A 14,235-nucleotide genomic window follows, 5' to 3' on the forward strand; every position below is an offset into this window, starting at 1 on the left:
AAAAAGACAGTATGAAGGAAGAAACACCCTGTGGATAAAAATATGCTAAAAAGGAAAACATATTAAAAGTTACTAGGTTTGCGTATATCCAAAGAATCCTCCTTTCATTCTGCTATGGATTGCTGCACAGAAGAGAAAGTTTTTTGGGGTGTACTGGTTAGCACATCTGCCTACAAGAAAGGGGTCTCAGATTTGAAACTGATGAAAACAATAGCTTTTCCAAAAAGATTTCTCACTTTATCGAGAAATACAAATAATCACATTCCCTAAATGCCAAAGTCTTCCCGTTCTCTCTGTTGTTCCAAACTTAAATATGAAAGGTTTTCCCAGTTCTTCTAGAAAAAGGACTCTGCCAGATTTGGTCTAGGCCATTTAGTCATTTAGGCAAAAAGGTGCTGTTAAGTCTACATATTACCATTATACACACACACACACACACACACACACACACACACACTCTCTCTCTCTCTCTCTCTCTGATTCTTCTCTTAAAACACTTTTATGTTTTGAGGTGTTAATTTTGCCCACTTTGAAAACTAAAATAGGTAAACAATTTGTCAAAAGATAACATGTCTGTTTTAAATTTATGAGGTTAATAAATCAGTTCCTACATTCCAACATTTAATGTCAATTATGATTTATGGAGTAACTTTATTAAATTTGTGCCGCCTTTCATCTTTACTGTTTGTTTTTGCACACTTTTAACTGTTGCATGATTTATCACACATTTTGGCCAAGATTCTTCCCCTTAGTGAGTTATGTCTTTATTCATAGTAGGAGGAAATCATGTGATTATACAGAAAAATGTATTTTCATGTATTTTATGACATTTAATTAAAAATAATAGAGTACTCATTACTAATCCATGCACACATCGTCAGTACACAATATAAATATATAAGAAAATACAACAAAACTGAAACTATGGTAGATTAACAGACTGCAAAAATTAGTTATGAGCCAACAATAAAAAATAAAATTTACTGTGTGTACACCAATAAAAATGTACACACAGATGATAAATTGGAAATTATACTTCCAAGGCACAGGGAGGCTAAATGCATTTCTTTATCCATTCATCCAATGGTGAACACAAGAATTCCATATATTGGCTGGGCGCGGTTGTTCACGCCTGTAATCCCAGCACTTTGGGAGGCCGAGGCGAGCTCAGGAGTTCAAGACCAGCCTGGGCAACATGGTGAAAAACCGTCGCTACTAAAAATACAAAAAAAAAAAAAAAAGAAAGAAAGAAAGAAATCTGCGGGGTATACTGACGTAGGCTTGTAATCCCAGCTACTCGGGAGGCTGAGGCACAAGAATCGTTTGAACCCGGGAGGCAGAGGTTTCAGTGAGTCAAAATCACACCGCTGCACTGCAGCCTGGGCGACAGAGGGAGACTCTGTGCCACCAAAAAAAAAAAAAAAAAAAAAAAAAAAAAATTTCCATATCTTGGTAGTATGCAGATAATCTCTTGGACATACTGATTTCACTTCCTTTAGCTATATACCCACTAGAGGGTTTGCTGGATCATATGGTATCCCTATTTTTAATTTTTTGAGGAACCACCATACTGTTTTCCATAATAAATGGTATTAGTTCTTTAAATAGTTGATAGAATTCACCAGAGAAGCTACAGGTCCTGGGCTTTTCTTTGACGGGAGACGTTTTTATTACTGATTCAATTTCCTTATCTACTATTGGTCTGTTCAGATTTTCTATGTCTTCATGATTCAGGCTTGGTAGGTTGTGTATGTCTAGGAATTTTTTTTCATTTTTCCCAGTCCTTATCCTGCCTGGCAGACAACTGGACACACTCGACTCCTGGGCCCTCAATTTCTTCCCTTGGAGCACTGCCCAACACAAAGAGTGGGCCGTTTCCAGGGTTCAATCCACTGGCTCCTGGTAATTTTCTTGGGGTAATTTTCTGCCTCCCAAGAGATGGAGATCACAGAGCCTTCTATTGTTGGAGAAGGCCTAACAGAGGGAGCACTTAAACAGAAAAAAATGTACTCTACTGGGGGGCTAAGTAAAATTTCTGTGCTGTGTTTGAAAAGAAAATTTTTCACAAGTTGTAGTATTTTCTTTGTGTGACTCCTGAACTCCAATATTACTGATTTTAATAAATAGAAAAGCTTATCAACCTTGATAATTTCCTGAAAGAAAAGATCAATTCGATGTTACCAAATCTGGGATACCCAGAAAAATTTTCTTCTCCCCCTGGGAGAAAAATTGTCAAACATGAGGGTTTCTGTAGTGCAGTGGTTATCACGTTCACCTCACACACGAAAGGTCCCCAGTCCGAAACCGGGTAGAAACAACTTGCGTTTTTGAGGAATCCTTAGCTGAATTTCTCAGTGCACGTTTTTAGAATTGCACCCCCGCACCATCTTTAGCCGTTTAGGAGAGAAGGTTGTCCTTGTCACCTGTGGTGTGAATATAAACCAAAGTACCCCTGCCGCCTTTCTCCCACCAGAGCCCCTACCGTTTTCGACACGGAAAAAGTCCTCTTCAAAGCCAAGAGTCCATGTCTTCTCAGGTGGACACGAACAGTCCCAAGCAATTTTTTGCCGAGCAAAGTATTATTATTATAATTGATGCTCTCATCGCCTGGTCCCCAAAAGACCTCAGGGACTCGGTTCGCAGGCAACTTGAACGATCTTTCATTTCAGGAACATTTTTCCTGCAGAGTCAATGCGAGGCCGAGATTTTGCTGAAAGCCACAGTTTCCGGGAGCACTGGGCCAGACTTGCCTCTCCAGGTGCAGGCTGGGCTCCAGTCGCTCACTCGCTGCTCCTAAGTTTCGCTCCATGGGATCATCACAAGGTTCCACTTAGACTCAGGACGCTCCAGGAAGATTAGGAGTGGGATTAGGGTGTTTTCCTATATGTACATGTACTGAGGTCCTCGAAAGGAACCTGGGCTGGCAGATGTTCTCGCTGAGTTTCCCTCCCCATCCAGACTCAAGAGTCCAGCTCGGAGATTACTGCACTCAGGCCAAGGCCAGCCCCTGTGGGTAAATGAAGCCTACTGGCTCTGGATATATGGACCCGTTTGTGGATTTCTTTTTTTTTTTTAGGTATAGAAGGAGCCAAACAGCCACTCGCCTCTTTTCAGATTTATTCACGAAGAGATCAACTGGAATCCTAGAAAAGTTATTCCCAGGTGGGATGAATTCATTAATGAAGGAAGCGGCTCTGAGTAGGGCAAGTGGTAGACTGTAATGGATATGATGGTGTTCTACCTAGAACCCAGTGGTTTTCTACATTGCCCAATGTTTTGTGGGGCAAGGTACGCAGACATCCAACATCCTGGTGTGCTGTTTGCTGCTAACTCAAAGCTGAGCTCTTCCCAGGAATTGTTCTAAGCTAAAGAAAGCTACCCTGTTTAAGGTTATACCTTTTCTCTGGGATCAGCCTACATCTAAAGCCACGTCTATGAGTGGATACAATGACCCAGCTCCTTTTCCCCAATTCGGGACAATTCTAAAGGATCATTATAGCTCCAGAGCTCCCCATGGGAATGGTTGAGTCCTCTTTTGTATATCATTCTTGGATACACAATAGACTTCCTTCGTGAAAACTATATCCTGGAGCCTGTTTCTCATGGAATACAAAAACCTAATGCACTCTGTTTTTTTTGGTTGAGACGGAGTCTAGCTCTGTCGCTCAGGCTGGAGTGCAATGGAGAGATCTCGGCTCACTGCAAGCTCCGCCTCCCGGGTTCAGGCCATTCTCCTGCCTCAGCCTCCCCAGTAGCTGGGACTACAGGCGCCCACCACCACGCCCGGCTAATTTTTTGTATTTTTAGTAGTGATGGGGTTTCACCATGTTAGCCAGGATGGTCTCAACTCCTGACCTCGTGATCCGCCCGCCTCAGCATCCCAAAGTGCTGGGAGTACAGGCGTGAGCCACCGCACCTGGCTAATGCAATCTTAATATAAAACCGAATACAATCTCCTAGAGTCTGTTTACAAAAGACCTACTAAAAACAGCATTTTAAAGCATATATCAGATTTGTCTCTCCTAAAATCAGAATTATACAATAGCTTCCCATTTTACTTGAACTAAAGCCAAAGTCCTAAGACCTCCTACAAGATCCTACATACTCCGATCCTCTATCTCTCTCTGATCTCATCTCTATGACTCTCTTCCTCCCTTGTGCTCTGGCCACTGAACCCTTTTACTGTTCCTCAAACATTCCATGCGAGTATCCACCTTTAGACTTTTATAGTGGTTGTGCTCTGCTTCTAACACCTCACATGTCAGATGGCTTGATTGCTCATTTTCTTCCAGTCACAATCTTACTAAGGCTGCACTAACAGCTCTGTTTAGCATTCCAACCTATTCCCATCACTCCAATTCCTCCTACCTGCCTCTATTTACCAATCACATTTAACACCTTCTTACATATTTTATAATTTATGTTTTTGTTATGTTTGTTATTTATCTCTGTTTCCATCCTCTATGAGGGCAGATATTTCATTGGCACAGTACTACTGATGCGTTGCTATAGTTCCCTGATGCCTGTCAAGTGTCTAGAACTGGACCTGTGTAGTTGTTACACAAAGTTAAAGAGATCTTTTTAAAACGTGAATCTGGCTGGGCACAGTGGCTCACACCTGTAATCCCAGCACTTTGGGAGGCCGAGGCGGGTGGATCATTTGAAGTCAGGAGTTCCAGACCAGTCTGGCCAACATGGCGAAACTCCATCTCTACTAAAAATACAAAAAAAAAAAAAAAAAAAAAATTAGCTGGGTGTGGTGGCACATGCCTGTAATCCCAGCTACTGGGTACCGTACTAGGGAGCCTGAGGCAGGAGACTCGCTTGAATCTGGGAGGTGGAACTTGCAGTGAGACAAAATTGTGCCACTGTACTCCAGCCTGGGGGATAGAGCCAGACTCCGTCTCAAAAATAAATAATAAACTAAATTTTAAAATGTGACTCTGTCCATGTGACTTTTCTGCCTAAAATCCTTGCATAGATTCCCATTGTTGTTAGGACCAATTCAAAAATCCTTAACTTGGCCTATAGTGATCATAGTTCTTAGTTTAGACTTAATGTAGGTCAATTAACACCTGATAATTTATTTTTATTTTTATTTATTTATTTATTTTAGACGGAGTCTTGCTCTGTTGCCCAGGCTGGAGTGCAGTGGTGCTATCTTGGCTCACTACAAGCTCCACCTCCCAGGTTCACGCCATTCTCCTGCCTCAGCCTCCTGAGTAGCTGGGACTACAGGCCTCTGCCACCACGCCTGGCTAATTTTTGCATTTTCAGTAGAGATGGCGTTTCACCGTGTTAGCCAGGCTGGTCTCAAACTCCTGACCTCAGGTGATCCGCCCACCTCAGTCTCCCAAAGTTCTGGGATTACAGGCGTGAGCCACTGCACCCTGCCAATTTATTTTTAGTGCCACATCCACTTTACCATCAAGTATTCTGATTAATTTATAGTAATCTACTAGAGGGTTTTGCATCATATATTAATACATGTTCTCTCCTCCTCAGACTTCATCTCCTACTAGTCGCCCTGTACCACTCTGCAGCTCAGTCTTAATCTCCAGACAGACTGAGGTGTCTTAGTTTCTCTCCCTCAGGTGTTTCTGCCCGTGTTGTTCTCTCTGAGGTTCACAAAATAAGGCCACTGTTGTCTCCTTCTCCCTGCTCTCCACTCAGCCCCTTCCTTCTCCCACCTGATTCTATCACAGTCCCTTTACATCACTACTTGTAACCCCAAAACAATATTCCAGAATATAATATGTCCCAACTAGACAGTCTACACACTGATTGCCTAGTTTCACTTCGAATTTGTAGCAGGGAATTCAGGAAGAAGGTGTAGAAATGTGTCCAGGATCCTATTTGTGCTCAGCATAGTTAAAACAAACAAGCAAGCAAAAAGAGTGTTGGGATCAACCCTCTAAAGCACAGGGGGACAATGGCCATCAAAATTACCAATGTAAATTTTCTTTGATGCAGCCTTTCCACATGTGCAAAGTATCATGGCATACATCAGATACAGTGTATGCTCATAGATACGGACAATTTGCAATAGGAGGATGGAAGTCTAAGCTATGCCCGTTGAACTATGGTATAAACACATATAACTGAATCCTATGAATATTTAAAAGAGAATGAAGAACATTTTCTGTTCTGATATGAAAGAATTGCAAAAATATATTCTGAGTTAAAAAAAAAGCAAAGGGTTTAAAAGTGGATTATCGGAGAAAACCCCCACCCCCAATATTCAACGTGGGTTCTTTTCTATTCCCTAAGCGTTGGCTGGTCTGAGAAATAAAGGGAAAGAGTACAAAAGAGAGAAATTTTAAAGCTGGGTGTCCAGGGAAGATGTCACATGTTGGCAGGTTCCATGATGCTTCCTGAGCGGTAAAACCAGCAAGTTGTTATTAGCGATTTTCAAAAGGGGAGGGAGTATACGAATAGGGCGTGGGTCACAGAGATCACATGCTTTAAGGGCGACAAAAGATCACAAGGCAGGATGTCAGGGCGAGATCACAAAGTCAGGGTGAAACTAGAATCATTAATGAACTTCCATGTCCACTTGTGCATGCATTGTCATTGATAAACAAGGTTCAAGAGCAGAGAACCGGTCTTACTATAATTTGCCAGGCTGGAATTTCCTAATCCTAGCAAGCCTGGGGGCGCTGCAGGGCGTGTTTCATTCCTATCTACTTCTGCATAAAGGCAGACACTCCCAGGGCGGCCATTTTAGAGGCCCCGCCCTGGGAATGCATTCTTTTCCCAGGGCTGTTAATTATTAATATTCCTTACTGGGGAAACAAGTCAGTGATATTTATCTCACCTGTTTTCAGTAATAAGAGAAATATGACTCTGTTCTGCCTGGCCCAGACAGTCAGACTTTAAAGTTATCTCCTTTGTTCCCTGAAAATCGCTGTTATCCTGTTCTTAAGGTGCCCAGATTTCATATTGTTTGAATACACATGCTCTACAAACAATTTGTGCAGTTAATGCAATCATCGCAGGGTCCTAAGACGAGATTAAAGTAAAGACAGGCATAGGAAATCACAAGAGTACTGATTGGGGAAGTGATAAATGTCCATGAAATCTTCACAATTTATATTCTTCTGCCGCAGCTTCAGCCAGTCCCTCCATTCAGGGTCCCTGACTTCCCACAACAGTGGATAAAATGCCACTATTTGTGAAGAGAAAAAAGAAAACATTTGTTTAACTTTGTCTATGTGTTCAAAATCTCTGAAACAATAAAGAAGATACAAAAAACAATGATAATATTTTTGGGAGACAATGGCTGGGTAGAAAGATCGGTTTAACTGTCCCTGAGTGGTGTAGAGCCACATTTCTAGAATTCTCCAATACCAAGGTCTTCAAAGTGGGCTTTGATTTGAGATCACTCTGGAAGTCTGAGGCAACAGGTAGGGAAACTTCCAAATGGAGGCTCCGGGCATAAGAAACCTAGGACGATCTCGACGGTGGGACCATCGAAAACAGACTCGTCGGGAATGTCCTTCAGATGCCAATTTCTAGGTTGTGTTAGTGAACGGCCCTTAAAAAACAAGGACTCACTAATATTTCACGGAGTCTGATTCACTGTCTGCACGTACTGATTACCAGACATTTAGAAAGCAACAAATGTTTCCATGGATTCCTGGACTATTCGCAGCAGTTTGGAATTTTTAAGCGTCCTTTTTCAACTCTAGGAACATGGCTTAAAAAATAAAATAATAAAAATAAATAAATGAAAAATGTTCTTTCCTTGTTTTGCTTTTGTTTTAAGAGAAAGTTTCTCATTTTTTTAAATTAAGAGTGTAAAGCAAGTAAGAAATTGTCTCTTCTTGTTAGACAAACGGGAATTATATTGCTAAATTTAATGCTTTCCCAAAAAAGGGATGAAGGTCGAGATTAAATGCAAGACAAAGAGACCGGCATTACCGAGGGCCGGTTAGCTCAGTTGGTTAGAGCGTGGTGCTAATAACGCCAAGGTCGCGGGTTCGATCCCCGTACGGGCCAGATGTTTTCCTCAGCAGTTTTTCAGGGAGCAGTTCTAGAGAAACTCGTCGGTTTTCAGCCAGCTGAGGGCTACAGATAACTAACAAAGCAATGCGTTGGTTTTCAGCTAGCGAAGAACTGAGGATAATAAACAAGTGCTCTCAGACGGTCCAAATTCGCCGCAGGCATTTCTTAATCCATCTGAAACCTAACTCCATTCCCGAATCCCCAAAATTTCTACATCTTCTCAGGTAAAGTTCTTATTGTTTTCCACTGGGTGTAAGGGCTGGGGACAGAAAGCTGTTCACGGCAGACGACCCAAGACTGGGAGCACTGCCTAAGAAAGAAAAAAAATTAGAAGATTACTGGCTTTTAAAAAGTTATTTAAATGAAGCTCACTTGATCTCAGATTGTCCTTCCAAATTACTCCTGAAACCAACCTTCTTCCTCAAATTGTCAAAAGATACAAGATAAAGGGAAGACATTCTTAGGAGATTGTTATTATATGTCTCTGAAGACTCTTTCAGATTTAACTGACAGAAAAGATTGCCCTGAGAGGAAGCTATCGCTTTGAACATGGAGCACAGACTTGGTTTGGTTTATTTTGGTTTGGTTTCTTGTTTTGTTTTTAGGAAAGGATGAACTAGACAGGAGTCGAAGCTGGCCTCTTGTGATTAATAAACATGCATATTGCATACTGCTTCCAACTTGAAAGGGCAATTCAATATTTCTTCTCTGTTATCTCGTATCTCTTGTAAATTTGAGAAACAAGGTTGGTTTCAGTAGTAATTTGGAAGGACAGTTTGAAATCAACTAAGGTTTATTTAAATAATTTTTAAAAAGCCGGTAAAATTCTAATTTTTAATTTTTTTTTCCCTTCGGCAGGACTCCCGATTTTGGGCCCTTTGCCCTGAACAGCTTTCTGTCCCCAGCCCTTACACCTGGAGGAAAAGAATAAGAACTTTACCTGAGGAGATGTAGACATTTGGGGGATTCGGGAACGGAGTTAGGTTTCAGAGAGATTAAGAAATGATGGCAGGGAATTTGGACCGTCTGAGAGCACTGTTAATTACTCTCAGCTCTTCGCTGGCTAAAAACCGACGAGTTGCATTGTTAATTACCCTTAGCTCTTCGGTGGCTGAAAACCGACGAGTTTCTCTAGAATTACCCAGAAGTACTGAGGAAAACATGTGGCCCATACGGGGATAGAACCCGCGAGCTTTGTGTTATTAGCCCCACGCTCTAACCAGCTAAGCTAACCGGCCAACAGCCAAAGTTTTGGGTCTCTTCCTCCCCCTCCCACCCCATTCATCTAGACCCTTATCTTTTTTTGGTGAAAGCATTAAATTCAGCAATATAATTCCTGTTTGTCTCACAAGGAGAAACAATTTCTTAGTTACTTTAGACAATTCAATATCATATTACCTCTGATGATTCTGGGTAGTCTTTTCTGTCCTGTATAGTTTCCATACCTGCACATACTCATGAGTATTAAGCTGAACACTGCAGAAGTTTTTTCTGGAGTTATCTCTTATTACAGCTCTCTTCTTTCTGGTATGCTGTCATATTAACTGTAGCTGCCCTAGTCTCCCAGTCTATCAACTCCTCATCAACTCTGGGAGTCCACCGGCTCTGCTTGGGTTCTGTCTTCCTGCATTGGGGCCTGGAAACTCAAGGCCATAGTTAGGGGCTAATCCTGGTGTTCACCTCCCCCTCTCTCCAATCATTCATTTTTTCCCCTGTGATTCCGGGGTTATTATTCTTCCTTACCAAATATTGTACGTCTTGAAAAGTGTCATTTCATCTTTTTTGTTAGGTTTTGGTTCTTTACAGCAGGAATGTAAATCTGATCCCTGTTATTCCAACTTGACTAGAATCATCTCCCAGTTATTTGGAGGATGAGGAGCTATCTGGAGGAGCTATTTTCTGCTAAGCGTTGCAGGCTTTTGGTACCAGAGAGGACCCTGTTATTATGTAAGTGCAGCGGCCTGTCTCCCAGGGCTGTCCGGAGATCTTGCAGCCTCAGGATTCTTGGGGCAGGCAGATACTGAGCTGCGTCTCCAGGCTCTGACTGGGACAACATGTCTGAAGAGTTCAGGCTACAGGCCCCAGGGGGGCTAAATTGCCTGCTCTTCTTTTGGGTTTGCCCCGAAATGCTCTGTTTGACTGATTGGAGTGGGCACAGAGGTAGAGAGAGAGCTTGGGGGAGGGCAGGTTCTGGGACCAGGGGTCCGGAGGGTCAAATATAACTAAAATAGGCATTCGGATCTCTGCTGGACATCAACTGGTAGGTGGGATCCACACACTTTTTCTTTATTTGTGCCCTGTAGCCACCAGTAGATATCCTTCACCTGAGGAAATTGGAACACCTTCGCCTCTGCACTCTATGGGCGTCTTCTGGTAAGGGAATCTGGGCGGTCCTCCCAGCGTCTGTACCTAGGAGGCCCCAAGGGTGGTTGCCATCTGGCACAGCCTAGGGGATTGTGAGTGGATGAATGCCACCCGCCCAGAACCTGAGTTCCCCACAGCGAGTCCGCTCAGTCCCTGTCCTTCCCCACAACAGAGGGTACGGAGACCAGAGATCTGTGTGAACTCGCTTGTGGACTAGATGATTTTTGGTAAGTTGTTAGCTGACGACCTTTAAATTACCTTTCTTGCAAAAGTTACATTTTACATCTATCGGTGGTGGTGTTAGAAAGAGTTGCTTCTGTACATCTTTAAAAGCTGCTTTCTTTGAAATTCTCAGGAGATTGAGTATCCTAGCTGCTTTTATTATGGCATAAATATTTAGCCACTAATTCAATTAGATCTTATGGTATTTATACTAAAATTATAAAATCCTAGTGACCCTACAATTGTATCAAGATAAGTAGGCTTTTTTCACCTTTTCAAATAGTTAACGTTCTAACTTTAAAGTGTATTTGGAGAAATAGAAGTTAGCATTTTTATTATATGCCCTGAGAACTACTTTAGTTTCATTGAGAATCATTTCATGTATCTGATTTTGTAAATCAGTTACCCTTTAAAAATAATAATAATTTTTCACTGTTTTTGTCTTTTCCGTTTTCTCTATGAAGTAGCTAATATATCTTATTTATTGGAACTAATATAAAAGTTTCTTTTAGATACAAATCCATATTCCAAGCACACCTGCATTTTTTTCAGTGATCATTTTAAAAAGAGAGAACAGAAATAAATCTATATAAGAAATATGTGGGCCGGGCGCGGTGGCTCACGCCTGTAATACTAGCACAATCGAGAGGCCGAGGCAGGCGGATCACAAGGTCAGAGTTCGAGGCCAGCCTGACCAACATGGTGAAACCCCACCTCTACTAAAAATACAAAAATTAGCCGGGTCATGGTGGTGTGCGGCTGTAGTCCCAGCTACTCGGAAGGCTGAGGCAGGAGAATTGCTTGAACCCGGGAGGCGGAGGTTGCAGTGAGATAGGGCCACTCTACTCTGCACTTCACTATTCCAGCCTGGGCGACAGAGCGAGACTTCATCTCAAAAAGAAAGAAAGAAAGAAATATGTGAGAGGATTTAGAGAAATTATATTCTGTAAATCCGACAGTGGTCAACTTGCAAGTATTTTCCCGAGTGGTTGAGACAAAACCACTTAGATTCCACCTCTACCAAACAACTTGATAAATGCAAAAGAAGAGGAGAATGCTAACACAGGAACTCTGCCCAGAAACTAAATCAGCAGAGATGTCAGGTTAACAAACTGTTGACAGTTCCCCATCTCCAAAAAAGAACTTCTCATTGTTATAAAGGTGCTTAAAATCTAAACATGAACCCTGTGCCTAGCCTACAATTTTTTCAACAAACTGCAAAGAACCCTACACTAGTTATTAATATCAAGTTTCCACCCAAAATGGTCCAATAATTTGTTTGAAATACTTAACATGTGAACTGTTAACTTGGCAAACTACAATTATGATGAAGTTTTATAAGATTTCAATCAGCCTACTCCTAAAGTTTCACCATTGTAATTTCCCATGAGCCACTGCGCCCAGCCAGAATTTCCTTTCAAGGCTGAATATTCCATTGTATGTGTATACCACGTTTTGTTTATCCATAAATCTGTTGATGGATATTTGGATATCGTGAATAACACTGCTATGAATCTGTTTGAGCCCCTGTTTTCATTTCTTTTGGATATATACCCAAAAATGGAAGTGCTGGATCATATGGTAATTCTACACTTAACTGAGGATTGGCCGGGTGCTGTGGCTGACGCCTGTAATCCAAGCACTTTGGGAGGCTGAGATGGGCGGATTGCCTGAGCTCAGGAGTTCACGACCAGCCTGGGCAACATGGTGAAACTTGGTCTCTACTAAAATACAAAAAAAAACTTAGCCAGGCATGGCAACGCGACCCTGTAGTCCCAGCTACTCGGGAGGCTGAGGCAGGAGAATTGCTTCAACTCAGGAGGCAGAGGCAAGGTGCAGTGAGCCGAGATCACACCACTGCACTCTAGCCTGGGAGTCAGAGCAAGACTCTGTCTAAAAAAAAAAAAAAAAGAGAATTTTGAGAAATCTTACTGTTTTCCAAGGTGGCTGCACCGCTTTTCATTTCCACCAGCAATACACAAGGGTTCCTTACCAATAAATCCTTACAAATTTATTTTCTGTTTTTTGATAATAGCCATCCTAATTGGCCCACAAATTACTCTAAAGTATACTTATGAGAGTCATATAGATTAATGGAATAAAATAGGGACTACAAAAATAGATGTACATGTATAATAACTTTGCTTTCAACATAGGTGCCTATGTGCTTTATAAGGAAAGGATAGTCTTTTAAAAAATGGTGCAGATACAAGGAGATAGTCATATGGAAAAAAAATTAACTTTGACCCTTATTTTAGAATACACAAAAAAATTAACTGAAAATAGATCATAGGCCTAAACGAAAGTGCTAATTTATAAATCTCTGAGAAGGAAATATAGGAGAAAATCATGATTATGAAATAGGCAAAGATGTCATAGGATATCTTTCACAAACATTAAGTCTGACAACAAATGCTGAGGAGGTTGTATAACCGGAACTCTCATACAATGCTTTTTGGAATGTAAAGTGCACCACCACTTTGGATAACACTGGTAGCTTCTTATAAAGTTAAACACCCACTTACTAAATGACCAGTAATTCCACTTCTAGGTATTTCCTGGAAAAGAAGTGAAAACATATGCAATGGTTAATTTTTCATGTCAACATGGCTAGCTCATAGTACTCAGATATTTGATCGAACACTAGTTTAGACGTTGATGTGAAGGTACTTCTAGATGAGATTAACATTTAAATCAGTACACTTTGAGTAAAGCAGATTGCTTCCTACCAGTTGAAAACTACTTAAGAGAAAAAAGACTAACTTCTTTCCCCAGGAAGAGGGACTTTTGCCAGGAGACTGCCTTTGAGTTTTAGCTGCCACAGTAACTTTTCCTGGATCTCCAGCCTACTGGCATACCGTGCAGAATCTGAATTGGCCAGATTCTACAATCATGTAAGTCCATTCCTTAAAATCACACACACACGCACGCGTGCACACACATACACACACAAACACATACTATTGGTTGTCTGTTTCTGAAGAACTCTGGCTTATATATGTCTACACAAAGACTTGTTACACAAATGTGCACAGCAGCCCTATTTATAATAGCTAGAACGTGAAAATAATAAAAATGTTCACCCACACATGAATGGAAAAACAAATGGTGGCATGTCTGTACAAATAGAATACATTTTACCAATAAAGTGCTAATAAATGGAATAAATTACTGATATGTGCAACAACATGAATGAATCTCAAAAATGTTCTGAGCAAAAACCAGAAACTAGAGTACATAGCATATAATTCCATGTAAATTCCAGAAAAGGCAAAACCATCATAATGGAAAGGGCCTATAGTTGACTGGAAATTGTGTGGTTGGAGTGTGACTGACTGGGAAAGGGCATGTGTTAGTTTCCTATTACTGCTGTGAAAAATTACCACAAACTTAATAGCTTAAAACAACACAAATTTTTTATCTCACGGCTCTGGATGTCAGCAGTCTAGAGTGAGTCAGCAGGGCTGTCTTTCTTCTGTAAGCTCTACAGAATCTGTTTCCTCACCTTCGCCAGCTAGAAGAGGCTGCTGGCATTACTTGGCTCATCGCCCTGCATCACTCCAACCTTTTTTTTTTTTTTTTTTTTTTTAAGATGGAGTCTCACTCTGTTCCCCAAGCTGGAGTGCAGTGGCGCGATCTCTG

The 14,235-nt window shown here is 41.4% G+C and overlaps 1 non-coding gene across 1 annotated transcript; it reads left to right on the plus strand.

The window, feature by feature from the left end:
- Positions 1 to 7,927: 7,927 nt before the first annotated feature.
- On the plus strand, positions 7,928 to 8,001 carry TRNAI-AAU (transfer RNA isoleucine (anticodon AAU)). The gene has a single exon. It is a non-coding gene; the product is annotated as a tRNA-Ile (tRNA).
- Positions 8,002 to 14,235: the final 6,234 nt, after the last annotated feature.

The sequence above is a fragment of the Macaca fascicularis genome, chromosome 4 (genome assembly GCF_037993035.2).
Source record: "Macaca fascicularis isolate 582-1 chromosome 4, T2T-MFA8v1.1".
Taxonomy (NCBI): domain Eukaryota; kingdom Metazoa; phylum Chordata; class Mammalia; order Primates; family Cercopithecidae; genus Macaca; species Macaca fascicularis.